Source organism: Mizuhopecten yessoensis, unplaced genomic scaffold (genome assembly GCF_002113885.1).
Source record: "Mizuhopecten yessoensis strain PY_sf001 unplaced genomic scaffold, ASM211388v2 scaffold11177, whole genome shotgun sequence".
NCBI classification, from domain to species: Eukaryota; Metazoa; Mollusca; class Bivalvia; order Pectinida; family Pectinidae; genus Mizuhopecten; species Mizuhopecten yessoensis.
This window is the reverse complement of record NW_018408918.1, coordinates 626,097-635,680: the sequence shown is the minus strand read 5'-3', so window position 1 is coordinate 635,680 and position 9,584 is coordinate 626,097.

Genomic DNA, 9,584 nt, shown 5'->3' with positions numbered 1-9,584 from the left:
GGGGGGGGGAGAACAAAATGTAAGTTATTTTTTAGGGGGGGGGATGTTATAAATCCAGCTACAGTGCGCTTACAAACTTCTTTTTCTTTATGTACATGTCTTTGTGTTAATGTTTTGTTGCCATGTGTGCTAACTACGCCGAATATTACATACAATATTCACCCTGAAACCAAATATAGAATTGCTGGGCATGAATAGAAGAATGCCCACGTGCGACCAAAAAGGCCCTACGGGTCCTACCGGTACCTGGAGACTAGTCTTATCATGAACATAAATAAGGTCCCAACCATATAACTATGACATCCCATCCAATAACCATTTATTTTATTGCTGGGCATAAATATATAAACACAATTATTCTACCAGAATTAGCACAAGGATTTGTCCTGCCCTTGATGACTTATACACAAGGCCATAACACGGAAACAATTGAGATCCCCATTCTATGACCATATCTGATTTCTGGGCATTAAGATAAGCCCTGAGGTCTGGCCTCACCATTGATAATTATTATTGGGAACCATTGAAATTTTCGATAAACGGAAAATACCTCCGGAACAATCGGAAACCATCGGTGCTTTATGTAAACGAGTACTTTCATATTATTAAACTTTTATTTGTTTAAACTTATATGAATTGCAAGGATGAAAGCGTACAGGAGATCTAAATGTGTTTGGAAACTGAATTACACGGAGGAAACCCCATGTGATCGGGTAGTTGATCCCATACCTTTTCACGTCAGATCGGGGAATCGAACTCTGGCCGCCTTGGTAAATGGCAATTGCGGTATCTTCTGCGCCAAACGACGACCCGTTTACGGGTAGTGCCGATGGTCCCCGATTGGCAAATTCGTACCGAGTTAAAATCGTATGTGAAAACCAAAATCTCTAACTTGCACATGTCTATCATATAAAAAGTTAGTACTGAGTATCTGTTTTGAAATCGTTTTGCTTCTGTTAGCCTGTCGGGCCTCAAACTTGCGAATCAGTGATGTAGATGTATAGGCTATAAGCACGTACTTGTAGGTGAGAACACGGCTAACTCACTAGAAACCTGTGGCGGTTAGTTCCGTAAGTACCTTTGGTGGTTAGTTCCCTAGATGCATGTGGTGGTAAGTTAGTAATAATAATAATAATAATAAATAATAATAATAATAATAATAATAATAAATAATAATAATAATAATAATAATACTCTTACAACTAACATAAGCTCTGTAAAGCTTTTATAACGACGCCGCTAAGGGAACAAATGGTGTTTTCATGGTGGAGGAAAACCCACGGGGGGAAAACCACCGTGCCATCGGAAGGATATCAGACATCACTCTCTTATTTCCACCACCGTTGGTGATCGAACCGAAATTCTTGGGAGAGCGAGTGGTCTGAAACTCACGCTTGATAGCACACAGTAGTACAATGACTGTGCGCGTTAGCGATAGCGGCTACCGAGTCACCGAAGTTCCCTTGGTACATGTGGTGGTTAACTCCCTTGGTACATGTGGTGGTTAACTCCCTAGATACATGTGGTGGTTAACTCCCTCGATACCTGTGGTGGTTAGTTCGATAGATACCTGTGGTGGTTAGTTCCATAGATACATGTGGTGGTTAACTCCCTAAATACATGTGGTGGTTAACTCCCTAGATTCATGTGGTGGTTAACTCCCTAGATACATGTGGTGGTTACCTCCCTCGATACCTGTGGTGGTTAGTTCGATAGCTACCTGTGGTGGTTAGTTCCATAGATACATGTGGCGGTAAATTCCCTAGATATCTGTGGTGGTTAGTTCCATAGAGACATGTGATGGTTATTTCCATAGATACAAGTGGTGGTTAACTCCCTAGATATCTGTGGTGGTTAGTTAGTTCCATAGATACATGTGGTGGTAAATTCCCTAGATATCTGTGGTGGTTAGTTCCATAGCTACATGTGGTGGTTAACTCCCTAAATATCAGTGGTGGCTAGTTCCATAAATACATGTGGTGGTTAACTCTCTAGATACATGTGGTGGTCAACTCCCTAGATATCTGTGGTGGTTAGTTAGTTCCATAGATACATGTGGTGGTAAACTCCCTAGATACATGTGGTAATAAACTCCCTAGGTACATGTGGTGGTTAGTTCCCTAGATACATGTGGGGGTTAACTCCCTAGATACATGTGGTGGTTAGTTCCGTAGATACATGTGATGGTTATTTCCATAGATAGGTTAACTCCCTCGATACCTGTGGTGGTTAGTTCGATAGATACCTGTGGTGGTTAGTTCCATAGAGACATGTGATGGTTATTTCCATAGATACAAGTGGTGGTTAACTCCCTAGATATCTGTGGTGGTAAGTTCCCTAGATACATGTGGTGGTTAATTCTCTAGATACCTATGGTGATTAGTTCCATAGATACATGTGGTGGTTAGTTCCCTAGATACATGTGGGGGTTAACTCCCTAGATACATGTGGTGGTTAGTTACATAGATACATGTGATGGTTATTTCCATAGATAGGTTAACTCCCTCGATACCTGTGGTGGTTAGTTCGATAGATACCTGTGGTGGTTAGTTCCAAAGATACATGTGGTGGTTAGTTCCATAGATACCTGTGGTGATTAGTTCCATAGATACATGTGGTGGTTAGCTCCCTAGATACATGTGGTGGTTAACTCCCTAGATATCTGTGGTGGTTAGTTCCCTAGATACATGTGGGGGTTAACTCCCTAGATACATGTGGTGGTTAGTTCCATAGACACATGTGGTGGTTAACTCCCTAGATACATGTGGTGTTCAACTCCCTAGATATCTGTGGTGGTTAGTTCAATAGATACATGTGGTGGTTAACTCCCTAGATACATGTGGTGGTTAACTCCCTAGATACATGTGGTGGTTAGTTCCATAGATACATGTGATGGTTATTTCCATAGATACAAGTGGTGGTTAACTCCCTAGATATCTGTGGTGGTTAGTTCCCTAGATACATGTGGTGGTTAACTCCCTAGATACATGTGGTGGTTAACTCCCTAGATACATGTGGTGGTTAACTCCCTAGATACCTGTGGTGGTTAGTTCCATAAATACATGTGGTGGTTAACTCTCTAGATACATGTGGTGGTTAACTCCCTAGATACATGTGGTGGCTAACTCCCTAGATACATGTGATGGTTAACTCTCTAGATATCTGTGGGGGTTAACTCCCTAGCTACTGTGGTGGTTAACTCCCTAGCTACCTGTGATGGTTAGTTCCATAGATACATGTTGTGGTTAACTCCCTAGATACATGTGATGGTTAGTTCCATAGATACATGTGATGGTTAGTTCCATTGATACATGTGGTGGTTAACTCCCTAGATCCATGTGATGGTTAACTCTTTAGATAACTGTGGTGGTTAACTCCCTAGCTACCTGTGATGGTTAGTTCCATAGATACATGTTGTGGTTAACTCCCTAGATACATGTGATGGTTAACTCTCTAGATATCTGTGTGGTTAACTCCCTAGCTACTGTGGTGGTTAACTCCCTAGATACCTGTGATGGTTAACTCTCTAGATATCTGTGGAGGTTAACTCCCTAGCTACTGTGGTGGTTAGCTCCCTAGATACCTGTGGTGGTTAGGTCCATAGATACATGTGGTGGTTAGTTCCATAGATACATTTGGTGTTTAGTTCCATAGATACATGTGGTGGAAAACTCCCTAGATACATGTGGTGGTTAACTCCCTAGATACATGTGATGGTTAACTCTCTAGATATCTGTGGTGGTTAACTCCCTAGCTACTGTGGTGGTTAACTCCCTAGATACCTGTGGTGGTTAGTTCCATAGATACATGTGATGGTTAGTTCCATAGATACATGTGGTGGTTAACTCCCTTGATATCTGTGGTGGTTAGTTCCCTTGATACATGTGGTGGTTAACTCCCTAGATACATGTGGTGGTTAACTCCCTGGATATCTGTGGTGGTTAGTTCCCTTGATACATGTGGTGGTTAACTCCCTTGATATCTGTGGTGGTTAGTTCCATAGATACATGTGGTGGTTAGTTCCATAGATACCTGTGGTAGTTAACTCCCTAAATATCTCTGGTTGTTAGTTCCATAGGTACATGTGGTGGTTAGTTCCATAGATACATGTGGTGGTTAACTCCCTAGATATCTGTGGTGGTTAGTTCCATAGATACATGTGGTGGTAAACTCCCTAGATATCTGTGGTGGTTAGTTCCATAGATGCATGTGGTGGTTAACTCCCTAAATATCTCTGGTGGTTAGTTCTATAGATACATGTGGTGGTTAACTCCCTAGATATCTGTGATGGTTAGTTCCATAATTACATGTGGTGGTTAACTCCCTAAATATCTGTGGTGGTTAGTTCGATAGATACATGTGGTGGTTAACTCCCTAGATACATGTGGTGTTCAACTCCTTAGATATCTGTGGTGGTTAGTTCTATAGATACATGTGGTGGTAAACTCCCTAGATACATGTGGTAATAAACTCCCTAGGTACATGTGGTGGTTAGTTCCCTAGATACATGTGGTGGTTAACTCCCTAGATACATGTGGTGTTCAACTCCCTAGATATCTGTGGTGGTTAGTTCCACAGATACATGTGGTGGTTAACGGTGGCTAACTCCCTAGAAGTAAACTCCCTTGGTACATGTGGTGGTTAGTTCCCTAGATACATGTGATGGTTAATTCCCTAGATACCTGTGGTGATTAACTAGCTAGATATCTGTGGTAGTAAACTCCCTAGATATCTGTGGTGGTTAGTTCAATAGATACATGTGGTGGTTAACTCCCTAGATACCTGTGGTAGTAAACTCCCTAGGTACATGCGGTGGTTAGTTCCCTAGATACATGTGGTGGTTAATTCTCTAGATACCTGTGGTGATTAGTTCCATAGATACATGTGGTGGTTAACTCCCTAGATATCTGTGGTGGCTAACTCCCTAGATACATGTGATAGCTAAATATCTATGGTGGTTAACTCTCTAGATATCTGTGGTGGTTAACTCTCTAGATATCTGTGGTAGTAAACTCACTAGATATATGTGGTGGTTAACCCTCTAGATACATGTGGTGGCGGCTTACTCTCTAGATATCTGTGGTGATTAATTCCCTAAAAACGTGTGGTGGTTAATTCCCTAAATATCTATGGTGGTTAACTCCCTAGATATATGTGGGGTAAGCTCCCTAGATAACTGTGGTAGTAAACTCACTAGGTATATGTGGGGTAAGGTCCCTAGATATCTGTGGTAGTAAACTCACTAGATATCTGTAGTGGTTAACTCTCTAGATATCTGTGGTGGTTAGTTCCATAGATACATTTGGTGGTTAACTCACTAGAAACATGTGGTGGTTAACTCTCTTGATATCTGTGGTGGTTAACTCTCTAGATATATGTGGTTGTTAACCCTCTAGATACATGTGGTGGCGGCTTACTCTCTAGATATCTGTGGTGATTAATTCCCTAAAAACGTGTGGTGGTTAATTCCCTAGATATCTATGGTGGTTAACTCCCTAGATATATGTGGGGTTAGCTCCCTAGATACCTGTGGTAGTAAACTCCCTAGGTATATGTGGTGATTAATTCCCTAGATACATGTGGTGGTTAACTCTCTAGATATCTGTGTTGGTTAATATTCTAGATATCTGTGGTGGTTAACTCCCTAGATATATGTGGGGTAAGGTCCCTAGATATCTGTGGTGGTTTACTCCCTAGATATCTGTGGTGGTTAACTCTCTAGATATCTGTGGTGGTTAACTCTCTAGATACATGTGGTAGTAAACTCCCTAGATACATGTGGGGTTAGCTCCCTAGATATCTGTGGTGGTTAACTCCCTAGATACCTGTGGTAGTAAACTCCCAAAATACATGCGGGGTAAGGTCCCAAGATATCTGTGGTGGTTAACTCTCTAGATATCTGTGGTGGTTAACACCCTAGACACGTGTGGTGGCTAACTCCCTAGATATATGTTGGATAAGGTCCCTAGATGTGTGTGGTGGTTAACTCCCTAGATACCTGTGGTAGTAAACTCCCTAGATACATTTGGGGTTAGCTCCCTAGTATCTGTGGTGGTTAACTCTCTATATATCTGTGGTGGTTAACTCTTTGGATATCTGTGGTGGTTAACTATCTAGATATCTGTGGTGGTTAACACCCTAGACATGTGTGGTGGCTAACTCCCTAGATACATGTGGGGTAAGGTCCCTGGATATCTGTGGTGGTTAACTCTCTAGATATCTGTGTTGGTTAACACACTAGACACGTGTGGTGGCTAACTCCCTAGATACATGTGGGGTAAGGTCCCTATATATCTGTGGTGGTTAACTCTCTAGATATCCGTGGTGGTTAACTCTCTAGATATCTGAGTTGGTTAGTTCTCTAGATATCCGTGGTGGTTAACTTTCTAGATATCCGTGGTGGTTAACTCTCTAGATATCTGTGATGGTTAACTCTCTAGATATCTGTGTTGGTTAACATTCTAGATATCTGTGGTGGTTAACTCTCTAGATATCTGTGGTGGTTAACTCCCTAGATATCTGTGGTGGTTAACTCTCTAGATATCTGTGGTGGTTAACTCTCTAGATACATGTGGTAGTAAACTCCCTAGATACATATGGGGTTAGCTCCCTAGATATCTGTGGTGGTTAACTCCCTAGATACCTGTGGTAGTAAACTCCAAAAATACATGTGGGGTAAGGTCCCTTGATATCTGTGGCGGTTTACTCTCTAGATATCTGTGGTGGTTAACACCCTAGACACGTGTGGTGGCTAACTCCCTAGATATATGTGGGGTAAGGTCCCTAGTTGTCTGTCGTGGTTAACTCTCTAGATACCTGTGGTAGTAAACTCCCTAGATACATTTGGGGTTAGCTCCCTAGTATCTGTGGTGGTTAACTCTCTAGATATCTGTGGTGGTTAACTCTTTAGATATCTGTGGTGGTTAACTCCCTAGATACCTGTGGTAGTAAACTCCAAAAATACATGTGGGGTAAGGTCCCTTGATATCTGTGGCGGTTTACTCTCTAGATATCTGTGGTGGTTAACACCCTAGACACGTGTGGTGGCTAACTCCCTAGATATATGTGGGGTAAGGTCCCTAGTTGTCTGTCGTGGTTAACTCTCTAGATACCTGTGGTAGTAAACTCCCTAGATACATTTGGGGTTAGCTCCCTAGTATCTGTGGCGGTTAACTCTCTAGATATCTGTGGTGGTTAACACCCTAGACATGTGTGGTGTCTAACTCCCTAGATACATGTGGAGTAAGGTCCCTAGATATCTGTGGTGGTTAACTTTCTAGATATCTGTGTTAGCTAACTACCTATATACATTTGATAGCTAACTCCCTAAATACATGTGGTGGCTAACTCCCTAGATACATGTGTTAGCCAACTACCTAGATACATGTGATAGCTAACTCCCTAAATACATGTGATAGCTAACTCACTAGATACCTGTGTTGGCTAACTCACTAGATAATGTGATAGCTAACTCCCTAGATACATGTGGTGGCTAACTCCCTAGATACATGAGGTGGCTAACTTCCTAGATACGTGTGACAGCTAACTCACTAGATACATGTCAAAGCTAACTCACTAGATACATGTGATAGCTAACTCACTAGATAAATGTGATAGCTAACTCCCTAGATACATGAGGTGGCTAACTCCGTAGATACATGTGACAGCTAACTCACTATATACATGTGATAGCTAACTCACTAGATACATGTGTTAGCTGACTCCCTAGATACATGTGATGGTTAACTCTCTAGATATCCGTGATGGTTAACTCTCTAGATATCCGTGATGGTTAACTCTCTAGATATCTGTGGTGGTTAACTCCCTAAATTTCTGTGGTGGTTAGTTCCATAGATACATGTGATGGTTAACTCTCTAGATATCTGTGTTTGTTAACACACTAGACACGTGTGGTGGCTAACTCCCTAGATACCTGTGGTGGTTAGTTCCATAGATACATGTGATGGTTAGTTCCATAGATACATGTGATGGTTAACTCTCTAGATATCTGTGTTGGTTAACATTCTAGATATCTGTGGTGGTTTACTCCCTAGATATCTGTGGTGGTAAGTTCCCTAGATACATGTGATGGTTAACTCTCTAGATATCCGTGATGGTTAACTCTCTAGATATCTGTGGTGGTTTACTCCCTAGATATCTGTGGTGGTTAGTTCCATAAATACATGAGGGAGCTAACCCCACATATATCTAGGGAGTTAACTCCCTAGATATATGTGGGGTAAGGTCCCTAGATATCTGTTGTAGTAAACTCACTAGATATCTGTAGGGTGGTTAACTCTCTAGATACATGTGGTGGTTATCTCCCTAGATACCTGTGGTAGCAAACTCCAAAAATACATGTGGGGTAAGGTCCGATGGTTAGTTCCATAGATACATGTGGTGGTAAACTCTCTCGATATCTGTGTTGGTTAATATACTAGATATTTGTGGTGGTTACCTCCCTAGATATATGTGGGGTAAGGTCCCTAGATATCTGTTGTAGTAAACTCACTAGATATCTGTAGGGTGGTTAACTCTCTAGATACATGTGGTGGTTAGTTCCATAGATACATGTGGTGTTTAGTTCCATAGATACATGTGATGGTTAACTCTCTAGATATCTGTGTTGGTTAACATTCTAGATATCTGTGGTGGTTAACACCCTAGACATGTGTGGTGTCTAACTCCCTAGATACATGTATGTGATGGATTACTCTCTTGATACATGTGGTGGCTAACTCTCTAGATACATGAGGTGGCTAACGCCCTAGATACATGTGATAGCTTATTACCTAGATACATTTGATAGCTAACTTCCTAAATACATGTGATAGCTTACTCCCTAGATACATGAGGTGGCTAACTCCGCTAGATATCTGTGGTGGTTTACTCCCTAGATATCTGTGGTGGTAAGTTCCCTAGATACATGTGATGGTTAACTCTCTAGATATCCGTGATGGTTAACTCTCTAGATATCTGTGGTGGTTTACTCCCTAGATATCTGTGGTGGTAAGTTCCCTAGATACATGTGATAGATAACTCCCTAGATACATTTGATAGCTAATTCCCTAAATACATATGTTAGCTAACTCACTACATACTTGTGTTGGCTAACTCCCTCGATACATGTGATAGCTAACTCCCTAGATCCATTTGATAGCTAACTCCCTAGAAACACGAGGTGGCTAACTCTCTAGATAAATGAGGTGGCTAACTCCTTAGATACTAGATACATGTGTTAGCTAACTCCCTAGATACATGAGGTGACTAACTCTCTAGATACATCTGGTGGCTAACTCCCTAGATACATATGGTGGCTAACTCCCTAGATACATTTGATAGCTAACTCCCTAGATACATTTGATAGCTAACTCCCTAAATACATGTGATAGCTTACTCCCTAGATACATGTGACAGCTAACTCCCTAAATACATGTGATAGCTAACTCACTAGATACATGGGATAGCTAACTCACTAGATACATGTGATAGCTAACTCACTAGATACATGTGTTAGCTAACTCCCTAGATACATGGGATAGCTTATTCCCTAGATACATTTGATAGCTAACTCCCTAGATACA